The 20,580-nt window shown below is 33.6% G+C and overlaps 1 protein-coding gene and 1 pseudogene across 5 annotated transcripts in view; both read right to left on the bottom strand.

The window, feature by feature from the left end:
• Positions 1-20,580, bottom strand: part of Tusc1 (tumor suppressor candidate 1) — a 289,528-nt gene that overhangs the window by 235,140 nt on the left and 33,808 nt on the right. The gene's annotated exons all lie outside the window — the stretch shown is intronic.
• Positions 1-20,580, bottom strand: part of LOC147825874 (ras-related protein Rab-11A pseudogene) — a 61,848-nt pseudogene that overhangs the window by 25,947 nt on the left and 15,321 nt on the right. Inside the window, exon 1 of the transcript XR_015440046.1 lies at positions 1-20,580. This exon is cut by the window's left edge and continues 25,947 nt beyond it; it is cut by the window's right edge and continues 15,321 nt beyond it. The product of XR_015440046.1 is annotated as a ras-related protein Rab-11A pseudogene (transcript).

Raw genomic sequence — 20,580 nt, 5'->3', positions numbered from 1 at the left:
CACTGGGCATGGACATCTCTGACTTGTTGGAACTAACAAAATGTTGTCACAAAATGAGAAATTATAGTCATAATTCATATGCATGTATACATACTATACAATGCATATTTTAATTCACTCTTATTTTAGTACTTTATAACACATCCACATAAATACAATCATAATCAATAAGAACAAGGTCCATTCTTTAAATATACCAGCAATATTTCATTGTGACCACTCAGACAAAACATTCAAGGGATCTCATAGAGTCCTCAGCATTTAGTCTAATCTAGCAAATATAACACCATTCATATTATTCTTTACTCTGTCCAGTGCATTTAAAAAAAACTTCATATATCCCTTGTTTGACAAAACTATACTCAGCTTCTATGACCATTCATAGCATCCTTGTTTGAGCCTGATTCATTGTTTCTTCTGAATTCATAAGGACTGGTACAAATGTTCACTGATTTTTTTCACTGTCATACACATTCTTGTAATTCATGCTCCTCCTTTCAGGAATAAAGTGTATTAGAGATGATAGTTCTCATGCTCTTAATTCTTCCTTTTGCCAGATCTACATGCATGAGCCACAGATAAATGCAATATCCTTCCTGTGCTTCCTTCATTACCTATTGCAAATATATCTGAGATGGTTTTTTTAAGATCTTAAAGTTTTGACTTGAAAATGTAATTATTTGTCCCATCCAGCATCTATGTGTCCTCCTTTTATATTTTAGTATCATCCACTGATTTGTGCCCAGTTTTTGCAATACCTTTACTTGTTTCACTAATCAGCACTTTGCTCTCATGCTTTCTGTTTCTCTTTTTATTTTCCAGTTTCAATGTTCATAGACTGACCATTAAATCTGTATTAAGCTAGTATTTTATTTTTTCCAGGAATTAAACTCAGGACCTTGTGCTTGCCAGGCAGGTGTGGTGACACTGAGCTACACCTAATCTAATCCATTTTTAAATGCCTTCTGAGGCATCAGAAACCTTATGTGGAATTTCCTGGAATATTTAGTCAATTCCTTTAAGTGTGAAGTTACTAGTCAGGAAAATCAAACTGATAGCCAATAGACTGAGGGTACTGACATCACTGCTCCATGCTGTCTGTGAGTTCCTACTTAGTTTATCTTTTGATTATTACATTTCATTTGGATATAGTGAAGCATGATTTAGTGTCCTATTTTAATCTCTGTATTATTCGAATGCTATGTGTTGAAAATCATGGTGTAGTCAGAAGAAAATGTGAACACACTGCTTGGGATAACTCTCAGTATAAAGAGCAGCACAACAGCTGTAATTCTCACAAGTATCACACTTTCCTAGGGGTTTCATGATTCCACAAGTTTAGTTTCAATTGCCCTGTTTTAGTAACATTCTTTTGTACTTCCTGCTGCCTTATACATTACCTGGCCTTGTATCTTCATCTCAGTCTTCTGACTTGACTATGTATGCCTTTTCAATTAATGGTTATTATTGACCATGGACTGAATTTCTTTGGATCACGATTATAAATGATGTGGATAACAAAGTAAAAACATTATGGATGTATTGCTAAAAATAGTATTTTTAAATAATTTACCATTTAATAATAATTCTTGTCTAACATCTAAGTATGAACTTTCAAATGCTTCAGTTAAATGCTTTTCATTAATTGTGGGTGATTTGTTCTTTATTTTACATTGTACATTTTCCTTGAATATTTTACATTTCTTGTTGAATTACTACATTGCCTAGAATCCACAATGCTTTCATATAGTGTCATTTAAAAATTTTTTCCATATTGTTTTAAATAACATTTCAACCCCTATTGATAGTTTTATATAAATCATGTCTCCACTTAGATAATAGTATTTTCATTATTTTGTTATTATTTTTTATTTTATTTTTATTTTATTATTATTTCTATTGCTGCTATAGCAAATTATCACAAACTTAATCATTTTAAAATAATAAAATTTGTATATTCTTACTGTTCTGGAGGACAGACGTCCAAATGGGTTAGCCAGGCTGCCTTCTTCCTGGAGGATATAGGTAGAATCTTTTTCCTTGCCTTTTTCCACTTTTAGAGACTGCCTGCTTTTCTCTTCATCTTAAAGCCAACTGCATAGCACCTTCAAATCCTGTTGTCTCAATTGGTACTGATAAAAATGTATCAACAACTGAATAAATCATGGAAATCTTATTCTCATGACCAGTTTTTTACTTTCATTCAAAATATACATATTTTACAGATGCAAAGCAACATTAGAGAATGATGCAGGGAAGATATAAAATTAAAAAGAATGCCCCACACAAAAAAGGCATTTTCCACTACTTCACTTGCTAGTTATAACACTGCAACTGGAGAAAACTCCTATGCAAATTCAGTCATGCAAGCCCCATTTAGCATAGGAAAATGTGTAGAAATTGATTGAGTGAGCAGCTGGTGATATTGTAGTCAGGCTCTCTGGAAGTTAATTGGGAAGCCTTGTGAAAAATCCTGACATTGTACATGTAGCTCTACTGACTTCCATTGTGCCCGAGACACTCATCACGCACAGTTGCTCTCCACTATTACAAAATAACTGGATGCCTTAGAGTCTCTGATGACTCTCATCAATAGCCTGCTAAGAAAAGAAAGGAGGAGGGATGATGACCCGGAGATAGAACTTCTGTAATTGGAATGAAAAAGTTCTTTAACCTTGTGGGGTTTTACTCCCATCATGAGGTATTTTTATTCATTTACTAAGACAAACTCTTTCAAGGTCCTCTTTTATATAAAAATCAGGAATGGAAATTAAATTGTTTTCTTTTCAGGGTGTTTTATTTATGTATCTGTACCAATTAGGTATTTTCATGGAACAAACACTCCAAATTTAGAACTTGAAAGTGTAGGTAGCCATTTACTAGTTCCTGTGAGTCTTTGTGGAGCAGGCTTGCTCCTATGTCTGGGGAGCTAACAGCTTGAAGGCTGATCTAAGGTGGCCTCACCTGGCAGAGCTTGCCCTTCATGCATTTCTCATGGCTTAGTAACTATTTTTGGCTTCAAACTCTGTGCCAGGAGTACAAAGATCAATACAACTCTTAGGCTTTCAAAAGTATGAGACTAAAAGAGGGAACTAGATATATAAACAAATACTATATTTGAATACCATGGGCATTAAGACTGAAGATTGTGTTGGACAGGATATCAGAGAGGAAATACCTGATCCTGAGAAGAGTAAAGAGGGGAGAATCCAGGTGGACTTTGTAAAAGATATTTCTTAAATCATCTCAAAGTGTGAGAAACATTTCTCTGAGTCTCTAATTCAGGAAACAAGATTCCAAGCAGAAAGGGCAACTGTGAAACATGCAGCAGCATTTTCCTGGGTGCAGTGAGTGTTTGGTATGAATGCCAGTATAGACAAGACTATAGAGACAGATGTGAGTCGTTGGTTTGGGAGGCTGTGTGTGCCAGGCTGAATTTGGATTCTACCTTAGACATTACATAATAATGACGATGATGATGAATTATCACCAGTACTTATGTTTTCACTATGGGTTAGGTACTCTCATAAATGGATTATTTCTTTATAACATGGATATGCTATTATTACCATTTAAAAATGTTTCTTAGCTAGACATGGTGAAGCACACCTGCAATCCCCACACTCCGGTAGGCTCAGACAGGAGCATATCAAGTTTGAGCACCACTGGGAAATTTAGCAACTTAACAAGAGCCATCTTCAAAAAAAAAAAAAATTATGAGTGAGCTCAGTGCAAAGGCCCTGCCTGAGTTTGACTGTTAATTATTATATATATATCTAATTATATATATGGGTATAGTTACTAAATATGATAGAGATGTTAAATAACTCAAATATAAATGAGTAAAGTAGGAGTCAGTGCTATATCAGTCAACCTAAATCCATAATCACTGGGTTTATATTGCCTTTCAATAAAGAGGCAAAATGATAGGCTTAGTAGGGAAAGAATATGATCAGATTTGGATTTTATAAAATTAGTTATTTGCAGCACTCTGAAGAGATTAGAGAAGAAGTATATTCTAATGAACATTTTGAGTGTTTTACATCTGTAAATGAAAGATAACTAACCATTTAGTGAGCTTTGAAAATAGTCCTGTCTGGAAATAATGAAGATGTGAAGTTAGATAGTAGTAGTACAGACGGAACAAAGGAGACAGATCCAAAGTCTGTTTAAAAACATGTGGTAACACATTGGATATATGTCAGGGAGGAGGACAGAATGACTCTCAGATTTCTGACTTATCTGACTGAACAGAAGGTGAGAATAAGGGTGATGTACAACACAGATGTCTAGCACCCAGGTTCTGGATAGAATTATCTGACTTTGAACTCCAGCTCTGCCACTTATCTATGTGCCTAAGAGCTAATATCTGCATGGTAAAGTGGGGTAACACCTTAGTGAGATATTGTAAGGGATAAATATTTAAATGTATTTAAAGTGCTTGATACAAAGTTAGAGTGCCTGATAAAAAGTTACCTTTTGGTAAGTATAAGAGTGAAACAGGAATTTGAGAAAAATTAGTGAGTAGTTTGGACATATATATCATCAGGTTCAGTTGGATCAATCAAAGTACAGGAGTAAGTTGCTACAAAAAAAGATTTTGAAGTCATTAGCATGTAGACAATTGTTAAATTCCTTTGTGATTGGAGTAACATAGGAAAATAAGAGAAGGGCAACATTTAAGTTGTTAGGAGACTAAAATGCTAACAAACAATAATTAGAGAGTGAGGAAGAAAAGTCCAAGAAAGGAAAGTTTTGAAGTGATTAAGTGCTAGACACCATCAAATACTGTGGAGGTTAAAATGGACATTTAACAGTCATCTGAAGAAGACAGGATTTTTCCAACTATTTTCCCAGTCTCAGTGGCTGGCACTGCTATTCATCTACAGGAAAAAGTCAAAACCACAGGCACCATTCTTGATTATTTTATTCTTCTTATTGCTTATTCCTTTCAATCTCACAGTGGTCAAATTCTTTGAAATACAAAAATATCTTGAACATTTTCATCACCTACAGTCTAAATCCCTAGTCAATGAAAGAACAAAAAAAATTTCCATTTCTTACTGAGAACATAATATGAAGTAAAACTGAAACCTTCATATATGATGAACCTCTGACTTTCCTGTTTGCTATCCTTCATAGTATACAACAGGGTGCTGAATGAATAGTAAGCATACAGACAATATTTGATGAATTTAAATTAGCCAATTTATCACAACATGATGGGGAGAAGCAAAATCTTTGCAGACTAGTTAATTTCAGCAATGTAGTATTTTGTGAGTTTATTATAATGCTAAACATTTCTAGGGGGGAAAGGACTTTGACAGGCTCAACATGCTCCTTAAGCATCTTAATTAATTATGGTGTTTGTGTTAGAATTTTATTGACAATATTTTATGTCATTCAAGACATTTTATTGCAATTGAATTTATAATTATTTATTTATTTTCCAGAAAGCATAGTTTTTGCTTCTTTCTAAAAATTTTAATTATGTATGTTTCCCTTTTGATACTAGGTTCTTGAAAATTTAGACATAAGAATCATATTAACTATGCTGACCTGTTTTAAAATCCCTTTACTTGGTTTTGATGTTACATACTTTACTATTATATATACCTTTTATTACAAGCTAGCTTAAATTATTTGCAGAAGAGGCAAGTTTCATGCAAAAATATTGATTTTTTTTTAAGTTCAAGGGGAGCCTTGTATGGATCAAAACTGGAACATATGATTGATTGAAGCAAGTTATGTGACAGTTCTAATGGCTCTCATGATTCAGACAGATGATTGTATAGCTGGTGTAGAATCTCAAGGATACTTAAAGGAGGAAAGGGATTGTATCTAGTGAACTGAGTCCTGTGAGGAAACTTGGTATACTATAAGCATGATGAGGCATTTACATATTTGATGTACAAGTGTGTTTTGTCTCATAAAATATGCCAGTTCATGGGAAAGAGTACTGTGTCCCTGAGGTAGACGAGCTGGGTTGGAAAAGAGACTTATGTTGGTGGGTAAGTTGGGATATCGATTATACCCCAAAGGTTCATGACTGTCATGACAGCTTGGCACCCAATGTAATGGTATGAAGAGATGGTGAGACTTTTACAAAGAATTACAATTCTAGGAGAGTGAGTTCTCTCTCTCCCAGGACTAGATTGATTACCAAGGGTGGGCTGTTGCAAAGCCAGACTGGTGCCTTCCTTGAGTCTCTGTTCCACGTGTACTGCTCCTCTCTCTCTGCTCCTGTTGTTGTGATGCCATTCACCACGTCACAACATGAGACCCTTGCCAGATGTGGCCACCCAATCTTGGATTTTCAGCCCCCAAATCTGTGAGCTAACCAAACATCTTTTCCTAATAAAGTACACACTTGCAGGTATTTTGTTATAGCAGCACAAAATGGAGTAAGACAGCGGGAAACTCTTAACAGCACAACCTTAAAGATTTCAAGAAAGAGTGGAATATAGATGACATGTGAAGCCAGTTTTTAAACCACTACAACTTGGTCTCCAGGGAGCATCTGGAAGTCCCAGGAAAAGAGAAGAATGTGATACAATTTAAAGACCTGCATGATCAGAATCACTGAACTAATGCAGTACCCACCTTTCAAAAGAGCTGAATACCATGATAGAAACCCATTAACCTACTGGTTAGAAAGAGGAGTGAGGACCAAAGAAATAAATGGTTAAGTGATCTGTGAAGTATTACCTGAGAATAGCTGTCTCCTTCTCTGGGAGACCCTGAGAGAGAAGTCCTGTCATTTATCAGAGCAGGAGAGACTACTAAAATGATTTATATAGGATTCAGGAGTAGTCAAAGGCTATGGAAACATTATGGGGATAGATACCAAAACCTTTTGCTTTTTATTTTGCATATAATCATTATCCCAGAGCAATCCTACATTTCTAACTTCATAATAAAATTTTCTACTAATGATCACTAATGGCCTGTTACCATCAAATTTAATGGATTTTTTGTACTTTTACGCAATTTAATCAATATATTTATGCAATGCTTACTAAATTCCAGGAAGTATTCTACATACCTGTAATACAATAAATAATACTTTAGAGAGAGGTTAAGAAATCAGAAAATTAAAATTATTTTTCATAATTTCTTTAACTCTTGGACTTGTTTCCTATATTTCTATAATAAGTATAGATGAGGTTTTATTTGTTACTTTTGTTGGGATACCTAACACTAACTAATTCAACTACTAACATCATTTATCTCTCCCCGTAGAGTTCCCAAGGAAGATGAATGACACATCAATAAATACAAATGAAAAGTGAGAAACAAGTTACACTTTATTTCTGTCTAGGCTTATGTGTAATACTCTACTGTAAAGATGTCTAACAAATGCTCTAAAGCCTGTAACACAAGCTCAAAGCCTAAGTCAGAGATCATGCTTTCCCAAGAGAAATCTTAACTCTAGAACACTATTTTTAATGGTGCACTTTGTTCCACTTATGGATGAACCACAACTTACATCACCTGTACCACAGCTGACTTCTACAGTGTTTTTATATTATTGCTATTATAAGTAATGATATGAAAGACAGGCTTTTAAAAAGATTTTTATATACTAGCATTTGTTCATTAGTATAAATTCATGAGAATTAGAATTATTTGATCAAAAGGCATAGATATTTTTATGTATTTTGCATTAGACTATCAAGATATGTTCAGAAGTTTGTAAAAATATACCATTCCTATGAAGATATGTTCATTCCCTGCACTTTCTCCAACACTGATCCTTGCAATATACATTTTTTCACAATATGATTGCCAATATGCCTTTCTATATTTGTGAATGAAGTTAAAATTAGCCTTACAGCTCTTCCATTGGCATGTTTAGGGCAGCAAATCACTCTCTCAAAATAAATTTCAAGAATAAAACCTACTGCTGCATTTGATTTCAAAGAAAGAACAATTTCCTCTCAGAGATATTTCTGCAAGCAATTAAACATCTCTACTTTTTCAGGACTGCTTAGTAGGAAGTAACTGAGACCCAACAACAACTAGATTAGATAACAGGAAATATTTTCAACCTTAAGAAGCCACAGAAACACTAGAACCAGAGACTCAAAGACTCACTCATATATCACTTCTTGTCCCTCCTTCCTTCCTTCTGTCCTTTAGTTTTAGACTGCTGATCTTAATACTGGAGAAAATTAATGTTCTGATTGTAAATTTAGAGATTATTTCTTGATTTCCAATTTTCAAATATTCTAAAAAAGATTGTGAATGGCTTTACTTATATATGTTAAGGGAACTGAATGCTACAATGGGCAGTTTTCAATGCATTTTTGAAGCAGAGAGACTACATTTTCCCAAAGAAAAAGTATTATTTGTAGATATAAAAAGAAATGTTGTCTAGACCACTTATATGCTTACCACATTACTAACAGTATCCATTCTTAAAGCTTTCATTTCTGAAGATCTTAACCAAGGATATTCTAATGAACCTCTTGAGTGTATTTATTTGGCTAAGTGTCTCTCATGTTTGTTTTAAGCCTTTATTTAAAGTCAATGAGTCAGGTCATCCTACTAAGAACTGGAGATACAATAGTAGCTTTTTGAAAGGATTTAGGTAAAAAAGAATTTTCCTTGCTCATCTACTCAAGGATGGGGATAAAAGAATCGGTGATGAAGTCTGCCTGACTCAGAATAAAGTCCTCAGTTTCCGTGAAATGATAGATCTTCTCCAATCAAAATCTATGAGTGTGGCTGTCAGATCTTTGCTAAGACAGCAACCAGACTGAGCAGGATAACCAATTTCACCGTGGAGGTTCTATGTACTTCAACAGCTACACAGCCATATACTAGCTAAGTTTCCTTCATAAGGGTATACACAACCTATAAATACCTACAAAGTAACCTACAAATAAAGGTTAAGTTACCAGATCTATACTTTCAAATCTTTAAGTAAACTTAATCAAAATTTATTGCTAAATAGACCATAGATCATCTTTTCTACAAGGACCATGGATATTCACCTAGTTGATCTAAGTTACTAAGAATCAAAGTTAAAATTGAAATTTTATCTGAAGAGTTACCTCTGTAGCAAAATGCCATAATTAGTCAAAAAGCTGTAGACTACTCTTGTGCAAATATGTGTTTCATATTTTCTTATAGGCATCATTAATTTTAAAATAACTGAATTGAGTATGATTTTCATCCTTAAAATTTAATTACCTACAACTTTGTTTATAAGAATTCCCTTTATCTGTTCACTGAAAACCCAAGAGGTAAGTAAAATATATGAATCATGAATATACATTTCCAATATATAACTCTTAGTCTAATTCCAACACAGTTCAAAATGAATTAGTAATGACGTATTAACATTGTACTTTGAAAGTCACTGCAGCCAACAATTTGATGCTTGTGTGAAGAAAAAAAATTACAGAGGTTTCTCTTTACCAGTAAAAGTATCTGTGGAAAGTCTGGCCACTGTTTAATTAGTACAAATTTAATATCATATAACATAGGAAAAGCTTTTATTTGAATACTGATCAAACCTCTCTTTAGAGATCAAATTAGAGACAAAAAGAAAATATCAACAAATAATTCCAGCTTTCTCTACTTATATAAAAGTAATTTATTTAATCTGTTTTCATGATGCAACATTACATGGACGATATCTTAGTCTGTTTAGTATTGCTAAAAAAAAATATATGAGGCTGAGTACATTGTAAGGAAAAGAGGTTTATTTTGTCTTATAGTTCTGGAAGTCAGGAAGTCTAAAATTGAGAAATATATCTGGTGAGGGCCCCATATTACATCACAATGTTACAAATGGTATCATATAGTAAAAGCCTAAGTGAGACTGGCAAGAAATACATATGGAAGAAGCTATAAAACATGTCAAACTCACTTTATAACATGATGCACTAACAGTGACCAATCCTGTCCCACTAGCTGGACCTCTCTTCTGAGGGTGGCACTTGCAATGATCTAGTCATCTCTCCTCAGACCCCAACACCTCTTTTTTACCACCTTTCATTCCATTACTTTGGTTACTATGCCTCCAGCACATAAACCTTTGGGGAATCAACCATATCCCAACCTTAGAATTTTAACTTGTGAATAACCATCTAATATATCAAAGATAAATAATTTCTTCACTTCAAGTAATTAGAAATCATATAATATTCCACAAAATGTGACTTTTTGGAAGCAATCTACTTGAAAACTGCCTCTATTCAGACATCTATGGGATTCAGTTGCTTTGGAGTTTATCAAGAGGTAAGATTTTAGCTAGACAAATGGTTCCAAAAACATCACTCTTCATTTTGGACCTATGGAAACAACTTAACTGAGAATGACTAAACTATTATAGAAGAATTTATAATGATCTACCAAACAATATCTTACATGCTTTCATAAATAATTGCATTTTATTTAGTGTAAATACAATTTTAAACCCTTTGCCAAAACTTCCTGATAAAAGACAAGTAAAATACTAGCAAACATAGCAAAATGCCAATTCCAACTGTTCTTCAGTTAACTTCACATGAATCAGTCATTTTTTTCTGTTTGTAGTAGCTTTACTCTGAAGCCTAGTGAATCCGAAAGGTTTTCAAATTCTGTTGGAATTTACTTAGAATCACTTTCAAATATGGGAGGCATTTTGCCTTAAAAATTCTTGATACTATTCTGAATTTGTTATCCTTTCATCATATTCTGTCTATAGGCTTACATTATTAATTTATGCATTAAATATATTTGAGAACCTGTGAGTCAATGATTTAGGGAGCAAAGATGCAAAGTTAAACGCTTAATCTTTGGAGGGGAAAGTAGAGAGCAGAGACAGAGACAGACAGAGACACACAGAGATTTGTATGTATGTGTGGAGTGCTATTAAAGCCAAAAGAGGAAAGGACTGGGCTTGAAAATCAGGGAAATAAAAAGTGAAAGCAAAACAATATTTTCTCCTAGGTTTGAAGCATATTGTAAGGTTTTCAGAGTGAATAAGGAGGATGAGAAAAGTCATTTCAGACAGGAAAAATGACATTTTCAGTCTGAGTTCACCTTTTTTGTACCACCTGACTAGCCTTAGGGTTCTCATGCAGTGTAAAACATGAATCTCAATCTCTTCTTTATGCCATTTTTTCCAGACTTTTCCCAAGGTTGTTTTCACTACCCATGTTCTCCTAGGCAACTGTCTGAAATCCTCACTCTCAGACCTTCACTGACTACCCAAGGTACTGAGTCCTCCTCTTGCTGACCTTCCTGATTGCACACAGCAGGTGTCACACCCTCCACTCTTGTACTAATGGTCAATGGTGCCTCACTTTGCCCATTACACCTCACTCAAGTGCTGTATCACAATTACCTCCTTCATTTTATTCTGAGCTAATTATTCTTCTCATCATGATACTCTGCCCTTTTTGAAATAGCAGTTTAATTATATTCAATGGCTTTTTAGCAAAGGTGAGCATCAAGAAAATTGACCACAGAAAGGCCATCCCCACTGCAAAGGAAAGAATTTTATGTTTATACTCTTCTATATAGAGATATTGTATAATAGACTTTTCTTTCTCTAACATTTGAAGAAAACTTAAGACAAAGTAATCAAGCTTTTTTTTGAAATATTAACATCCCAAAAACTGTTGCAGGTCCAGAAGGAAAACTACACAATTCACTTGTCCATGTTCCACTGCGTGGTTCTAAACTAGCATTGATTTGAAATATACAGATATCAGTGTTCATGTATAATATCTTTTAAAGACTGAAAACTCTTTACATGAAATTATATCACAGAGTGAAGCTGATACAATATCACTTTTTAAAAGTGCTATCCAGAATACAAGTAATCTTTTAAACTGGGATAAAACTAGCAAACTTTTTATCTTTAAGGAAATAAAATCATTAAGGGGAGGTCAATGATTTTTGTTTTGTTTTAAAGATCACATTCTACACAATACTACATTGAGAGATAAATTTTGGCCATTATAATTTATTGATTTATTTCCATATTTTAATGACATATATAATTTCATTCTATTCCTTATTTCTACTTTTAAAAATTATAGACAATTGTCATTGCTTCCTCTTATAATGATTTTCTTATTTCTCTGTTGGTGTAATAATCTTTATTTTGGATCATTCTTTTTCTTACATCTAAAACCAGTTTCTCAAAGCGTATCTTTAAATATTTCTAGAGTATGTAGTTAATGATAAATACATCTAGTTTGAGGTTTTAAGCTTGCTTATATGCCACTTCTTTATTTTTGGTATCTAGTAAATACTTATTAAATTCTGAGGTCAGTATGTAAAGTATTAAAATAAAATTAATTAACTCCCACCATTCTACCAACACAAAATGCAAGATTTAATGGGACTAGGTAATATCTGGCTGAGTTGTACTACGAGTTTCTCCACATTAACACAAGTAACCCTCTAAAAAGAAGGTAAAAATTAAATTCCCTCGCCTTCCTGGTATACTACTTTTTAACACTTGCTATTAATTTCAGTGAAAATGATTGAAAGTAATATTCACTAAATGTTTTGGAACTTTTCCAATCTATGTTAATACTTAACTGAAATGTGCCTAGGGCATTTAACATATATTAGCCTACACTGATGGTTGTTAGGTTTTGCATAGGACTAAGAAAAATTGTAAATAACAGCAATGCCTTTGGGCAAGGAGGCTGGAAATTACAAACCTAAGGTTAATGAAAATGACCTTTATGCACAAATGTTACTGTCAGAAGTATAAAGAATGTTATTTACTAGTTATGAAAAATAAAAAAGAGTGCTCCCATATCTCATTCCTATTTTGGAATGCATTGACCTTATACTTTTTCTTCTTTAGGATGCAAAGTTTTGCTTTAACTTATATGACTTTATTTTCATCTGATTCCTTAGTTTTAAGTTTCTTTTAAGTATGTATTTAATACAGCAATTTCTGAGTTTTTTTTCCTCTTACAAAAAGCCTTATGAGTATTGATAGATTTCAAATTATGCATAAATTATACAATTAAGAGAAACAGAGGGATGTATGTATACCTATAGAAATTGTTTTGAATCAATTAAACAGATACTCAATTTATTATTATTTCCTGTATTGGGTTTTGGGCTGCTAGACGGCCAATTTAAAAATAAAAGAAAATGGCCTCTGATTGTAACAATCTTATAGTTAAATTGGATAAAGAAGGGATACACACTGAAACAACTAAAGAATCAGCTAAATATATTTTTTAAAAATAGCAAAAACCAAACAGTTTCACCTTTCAAACTTTCTTCCTGACTTTTTCTTCATAGGTGTAAAAAAATGTTTTCATTGTTCTCTTTATCAAAACTGTTATCATAGACATTAAAGCACAAGATTCTTCAAGACTTTTCTTAATTACCAAAAAGGAGCTTTCTCCTCAAATATTAAATTAACCAAATTATTATTATTACTGTAGATATGTACTGCCTACTAATTTTAATGTAAGCATTAGGAAGTTTTCTCTGAAAGATGCTGAACACAGTTAATTAGAAATGTTCGAATTCACTTGAGAAATCAGAACTCTTGTTAGCAAATCTTTTGTGCAAAGAACAATTGTGGTTAAACCAGAATGTAAGATTGTATACAAGACATTTGAGAAAGTGTTTGCAAAGATGCATAAAATTTAAAAGGAGCATATATGCAATGGATTCTCTTCTAAAATAACCACAAATGACAAAGACAAAAGTATACAAACTACGAAAGGATATTTAGACATTAATTTTACTATTCACCACTATTGAGACCAAAAGTAGAAGAGATGATATGTGCTCACAGCTATTCTCAACTCTCAGTCCAACCTCATTCATTCATTCATTCACTCATTTGTTCAAGAAATATGTCCCAATTCCCTTTAACATTACAATGTTGACCACACTTAAATTCTCTCCACTCTCATGGGTCTGTTTCCAGGTTGTCTATACTTCTCTGATTTCTCTTACCCTGTTTGCACTACTTCCTTCCCCCTCCTCTCAACTGTTCATTGTACGTTTTCCCTAAACCTCCGTAGCCCTACTCTTATTCCTTATTTTTCTATTCACAATCCATTATATCTTTTCATAAAGCTTCTATTATCATCTCTTCTCAGATGGCTCAGAATCCTGTATTTCCAGATATGCATCTTCTCCCACACATTAAGTAGTAATTTCACTTCCCTCTCACTCAAACCTTTTAATAACTCTACCTGTACTTAGTACACATTAGGCAAACTTAGGTAAAGTCTTTCCCTGAGTTCCTTACTCTCTTCTCATACCTATTACTTGTTCTCCCTACGCCAACCTATCACCCTGCCTCAGAGACTCTGGTTTGTTGCTCCTACTTGGATGTTGTTATGGCTTGTGTTTAGATGTATCCCAAAAGCCTCATGAAGTCATAGGTGGGGTTTTTTTAGAGGTGGCTGGATCTAGAGTGTGTGACTGAGTTTTGGTGCAATGCTAGGATTAAGGATACCAGGATTAAGAGTGTGAGTGCTATCCCCACTACGGGCAGGTAGCCCGGATACAATATAAGGGACAGAAAGAGACTTGCTGCTAGTTACTTGTAGTTTGTGGCTTGTTTGCTTTTGCTGTCTTCCACCGGCCGTGAACTGTTTCTCCTTTGCGATGACCCTCTGGCATGCCACACTGCTTTAGAGCCACCAAACTATGAACTGAAACCTCTATAAACTATGAGCTGAAATAAATCCTTTTTCCTTTAACTTTGAGTGTTGGGTATTTTATCTCAGCAACAAGAAAAGTACCTAACATAGGCATCTAATAGTAACTTTGGAGCAGAAATATAATCTCTTCTTCACTCAAAACAAGATTGTATTACAGCTATTTTTCTGTTACTAAAATTTCCTCTTGATTTTCTTATGTATATTTATGGACAAATACACTAGTCTTCCAAGATTACTTATTTAATTTCTCATCCTTCTTACACTCAATCACTAAAACTGTAATTTTTTTCATCAAAAGCCTCTGCTTTGAATGTTATTTTAAACTTTGAAGTCCTCTTTCTGAAGTAAACACTTCATGGTTTGAGAAATTGTTTTATGTATTTCTCTTAATAATATTCTAGGTTTTCCCTCCTGAACATTTATCCACCAGGCTATTAGAACTGATGACATCTAATTCCGCCTTCTCTTGAAGTATATTATATATTCAAAGCCTCAAAACATTTTTTTAAACTTTTCACAATAAATATCAGTGACCAATTTTTCACCTACGCAACCATAAGGACTAAGCAGAAAGCAACAAGACAATTTGAAAAAAGTAACCTAGATTTACTACCTTAGTTAATAAAGAGATAAGAAAGGTAAAACAAACCAAACAGAACATAAAACTACAAATGAGAGCACTTGAATGCCTTTTATGAACAAGTCCATATATTAAATATGTATTTATTTTAGTCTTTATAATTTAGAAAGGTAGATGTTATTATTTCTATTTATGTTCAAGGAAATAAAAACCAGCAATTTAAAAATATTGTGTCAGAGATTCAATTCCAAGTGTAGTTTTTTGGTTGTTGTTGTTGTTGTTTTCTCAAATTATTTGTTGGTACATTTTAGGTATATAATACTTTCACATTTATCATTGGGTGCTGTACCTGTACATGATGTATCTTGGTTCTTATTTTTTCCCCATTGCCTGTGCTCCCTTCACCCCCTCCTCCCTTCCCTATTTACACAGACTTTCCATTTTTTCCTTTTCTCATAATTTTTCCTTTCCCTTCTTTCCTTTTCCCTACCCCTCCCACTTCCTCTACCCCTTTGGACTTTTTCTTCCTATTTCAAATTTTCAATTATTGGTTTTAATCATTTTAATCCTTATTTACACTTTCATTTTCTCACACTGGAGAAACTATTCGGTATTTACACATGTGTGTCCTATTTATTTCACTTAAGAGGATGGCCTCAATATGCATTCATTTAGCTATAAATGTCTCTAGTTTCTCATTCTTTATGGCTAAGTAGTACTCCATTTTATTTTTTTAAAAAAACACATCTACTTTATCCAGGTTCCAGTTGATGGACATCTGGGCTATTTCCAAGTGTTAGCTATTACAGAATGTGCCACTATAAATATGGGTGCACATGTATCACTGTGATATGATTCATTTAATTCTTTTGGGAAGATAAACAGCAGGGGAATAGCTGGGTCAAATGGGAACTCTAGCCCTAGTTCTTTGAGGTATCTCCATACTGATTTCCACAGTGGTTGCACCAGTCTGCATTCCCACCAACAATGGAGAAGGGTTCCTTTCTGCCCACACTCCCGCCAGCATTTGTTATTGGTTGATTTCTTGATAGCAGCCATTCTTTCTGGGGTGAGGTGGAATCTCAGTGTTGTTTTCATCTGCACCTCTCAAATGACCAGTGATGTTGAACATTTTTTCATATATTTATTTGCTGCTTTTACTTCTTTGTCTGAGAAATGTCTGTTCATTTCAGATGCCCATTTTTGAATTGGGTCTTTGAATTAGGGGGGGTCTGATTTTTTTCAGTTCTTTATGTATTCTAGCTAGTAGTCCTTTGTCTGAGGAACAGCTGCTAAAATTTTTTTCCCACATAGTAGGTTGTCTCTTAGCTCTGCTGGTGGTTTCTCTTGCAGTGCAGAAGCTTTTTAATAAGATGAGATCCCAGTTGTTGATTCTTTGTGCTAGTTCGCGTGCTACTGAGGTTTTGTTCATAAAGTCTTTTCCTATGCCAATGTCTTCAAGAGTTCTACCTAACTTATCTTCCAGCAAGTTTAGTGTTTCTATTTTAATATTTAGATCTTTAATCCACTTGGATCTTAGTTTAGTGCATGGTGATATGGATGGGTCTAGTTTTAATCTTTGGCAGGCTGAAATCCAGTTTTTCCAACACCATTTATTAAATAGACTATCTTTCCTCCAATGAGGGTGGTTGGCCTTTGTCAAAGATGAAGTGACTGCGTATATCTGTAGTTTTTTCTGCATCTTCTAATCTATTCCACTGATCCTTGGGTCTGTTTCTTTGCCAGTACCATGCTGTTTTTATCACAGTAGCTTTGTAGTATAGTTTCAAGTTTGGGATTGTGATACCCCCTGCCATGTCTCTGTCGCCTAGAATTGCTTCTGCTATTCTAGGTCTCTTCTGGTTCCAAATGAATTTTTGGATTGTTTTCTATAATTCTGTGAAATATATTGTTGGAATTTCAATTAGGATTGCATGAATCTATATAGCAGTTTTGGAAGTCTGGGCATTTTCACTATATTGGTTCTTCCTACTCAGGAACAAGAGATGTCTTTCCATTTCCTTATATCCTCCTTGATCTCCTTTTTCAGAGTGCTGTAGTTTTCAGGGTAGAGGTCTTTTGTTTCCTTTGTTAGATTGATTCCTAGATGTTTCATTTTTTTGGATGCTATTGTAAAAGGAAGTGTTTCCCTAATTTCTCTCTCAGTTAGTCTGTTATTTGTGTACAAGAAGGCTATTGTTTTTTGAGTGTTGAGCTTGTATCCATCTACTCTACTGAAACTGTCAATTAAGTCTAGAAGTCTTTTGGCAGAGTTTTTTCAGTCTTCTATGTAAAGTATCATATCATCAGCAAATAATGACAGTTTAACTTCTCTCTTTCCTACCTTTATTCCTTTTATTTCTTTCTCTTGTCCAATTGCTGTGGCTAATGTTTCCCAACCTATATTGAATAGGAGTGGTGATAGTGGAAACCCTTTTCTTGTTCCTGATTTTAGTGTGAAGGTTTTCAGTTTTTGACCATTTAGTATGATGTTGGCTGTTGGTTTTTCATAGATAGCCTTAATCAGGTTAAGATAAAGAGTTTCTATTCCAACTTTCTGTAGAGTTTTTATCATGAATGGTTGTTGGATTTTGTTGAATGCTTTTTCTGCATCTTTTGAGATGATCACATGGTTTTTTTCCTTGAGTCTGTTAATATAGTGTATTACATTTATTGATTTACATATGTTGAACCATCCTTGCATCCCTGGGATAAATCCCACTTGGTCAGGGGATATGATTTTCTTGATGACCCTAAGTATTCTCTTTGCCAGTATCTTGTTGAGGATTTTTGCATCTATGTTCATTAGGGAGATTGGCCTGTAGCTCTCTTTTTGGGTTGGGTCTTTCCCTGGTTTTAGAATCAAAGTAACACTTGCTTAGAGGTATGAATTTGGAAGTATTGCTTCCCTTTCAATTTCATGAGTTTAAAGAGTACTGGGGATAGTTCTTCTTTAAATGTTTTGTAGAACTCAGCACTGAAACCACCAAGTGTAGCTTTTAAACCTCTCTAAAGCATCAGTGACCAATGAAACTAAATTTTAACCAAAATAAAGTTGAAAGTAACTGATTAAGATACATATAAAGTTCATTTATGAAGACTATAAAGAGGCCTTGGATTTTTAATACTCTTTACAAAATTTTGATTAGTTAACAGGTAAGATGGGATGTTAGATTTGATGACAAAACACATGGCTCCCAAAGCAGTGGTACAAAGTTGTTTCTCAGTAAACTAATGCTATTGAGTACACAAAATCTATATAATTACAGATACTTGGGGTTCAGTAGCTACTCACACAATCTGAATTGAAAGATAATATCTAAAAGTCTCATTAGGAAGAAGTGGGGATTAGATACGCCATTTTGGTATTATATAAGAAATAGCAGAAAGGACCACAAATACATCCTTGATGTAAACAACCAAACCCCTTTCCTCTGATAAACACTGCTTCCAAATTGATGTCTAATAAATAAAATAAAGAGTTCTTAATTAATCATGATTCACTGACCTATGTCTTCAATCATTCAAGCCTCCTGAAAGACATCCTCCCAATCGTTGAGTTAGCAAACATATGCCTGGAGATCTTGAAGATAAACATGACAGGACTACTGAGATGTTTGGGAAGTCATGCATCAATGTATCTTGGCTCAGCATCAGTGAAAATGGTAATTTTTATCACAACATAAAGTAATGTTAATTATACTACCAAAACCAGTCTAAACTCTATTTCTACCATGTCAGTGAATTTTAAACGTAGTTTGAAAGACAAAACATGGCTTTTGTTTATACATGAAAAAATGACAATCATGTCTGCTAACTAAATCAAATCACTACAAGCCAGAAGGTCAGGAGGTCTTGACAGAGTTGGAGTTAGAAACCCTTAAGTTAAAAATGTATACACTCAAATCAAATATGTAATATTTTTGATCTTGAAAAGTTAAATAAATAAGATGAAAAAGAATTTAAGAAAACAATACTGTCAAATGGTGTTGTCATGTTCAATATATCTTGCACAGAAGCTGAATCATTAGGTTCTGAAATTATATTTTCTTATAATTTATTTCAGAACTAACTTAATTAATATTCATAGGTTTTCCTTACTGTCCTTTGTTTCTAAAATTAATACAATTCTAAAACTGGAACTCTTTATTTGGTTAAGAGCTTAAATCTATGTTATTTTTACTTATACAAAATCAACTGGAGAACTAAAGATAATTATCCAAATAAATCAACCAAAAGCAAAGTTCTGCAGCAATCACATGGAGTGAATAAATTAAAATATATTTTAAACAAAAAATTTTACATATTATACTTTCATTTCTTGATTTTAGTGGTTTACATTTCAGCATGGCATTTAGATTTAAGGAATACTGCAATAGGAAATATAATACCCACCCCTCAGCAAGAAGTTCACATTTTAATCCGTTGAATCTGTCCATTCATTATGCTCCATAGCAAGGGGAATTAGGGTTGCAGTTGGAATTAAGATAACTAATCAGATGACCTTAAAATAAGGAGATTATAGTGGACAATAAATAAGGAATTTGGCTTGTCTTTATATAATATCAAGCTCCCTCTACATGAAAGAGGGAAGCATGAGGGCCCAAGTCAGAATAATGTAATGTAAGAAGGACTCTATAGATCAATGGACCTTTGTTGGCTTAGAAGATGGAAAAGCATCTTGAACAGATTAATTGAGCTGCTTCTAGAGGCTGAATAAATCAAGGAAACAGATTATTCCTTAGAGCTACCAAAAGAATACATCCCTGACACCTTCTAGATTCTAACCCCTGGCTCACTGAGACCCATTTCATGATTCTAATATCAAGTATTATAAAGTAGTAAATCTGTGTTGTTTTAAGTCACTAGTCTGCAAAAATTTATTATAGTAGCAAAGAGAAACCAGCAGATACATTCCACATATTTCTTACTAGGTATACCTGGTTAACTTATTTGTAGTGACACTCTTAATATCTAATACAGTGCCTAGCACATTGTCTAAGTGATTACATTTGACTGATTACCAAATTTAACTTTCATAGTATGTAGATTAATCAGAGAAACATAATATATTGAGTACATACTTCATAATCCCTAATATAAGCCACATATATAATTTTTGATGGAGGTTGAAATAATTAAAAAGACAAGAATTTGTTCTCAGTTTTGTACAGACTGTAAAATCGTACATGGAAACAAAACAAATTTTAGTTCAAGGTGTATGCTGAAATATTTGGTGTAGCAACTTAATCTGATACATCAAAAATAAGACAAATTGAAAGAGAAATAGAATAGAGAGATCTGTGATAAAGCACATATATTTTAAATGATAATAAGTTTATG

Source organism: Heterocephalus glaber, unplaced genomic scaffold, assembly GCF_053883595.1.
Source record: "Heterocephalus glaber isolate CG9 unplaced genomic scaffold, H.glaber_assembly_v1.0 deba00001481, whole genome shotgun sequence".
NCBI classification, from domain to species: Eukaryota; Metazoa; Chordata; class Mammalia; order Rodentia; family Bathyergidae; genus Heterocephalus; species Heterocephalus glaber.
This window is presented reverse-complemented; position numbering and strand designations above follow the sequence as displayed.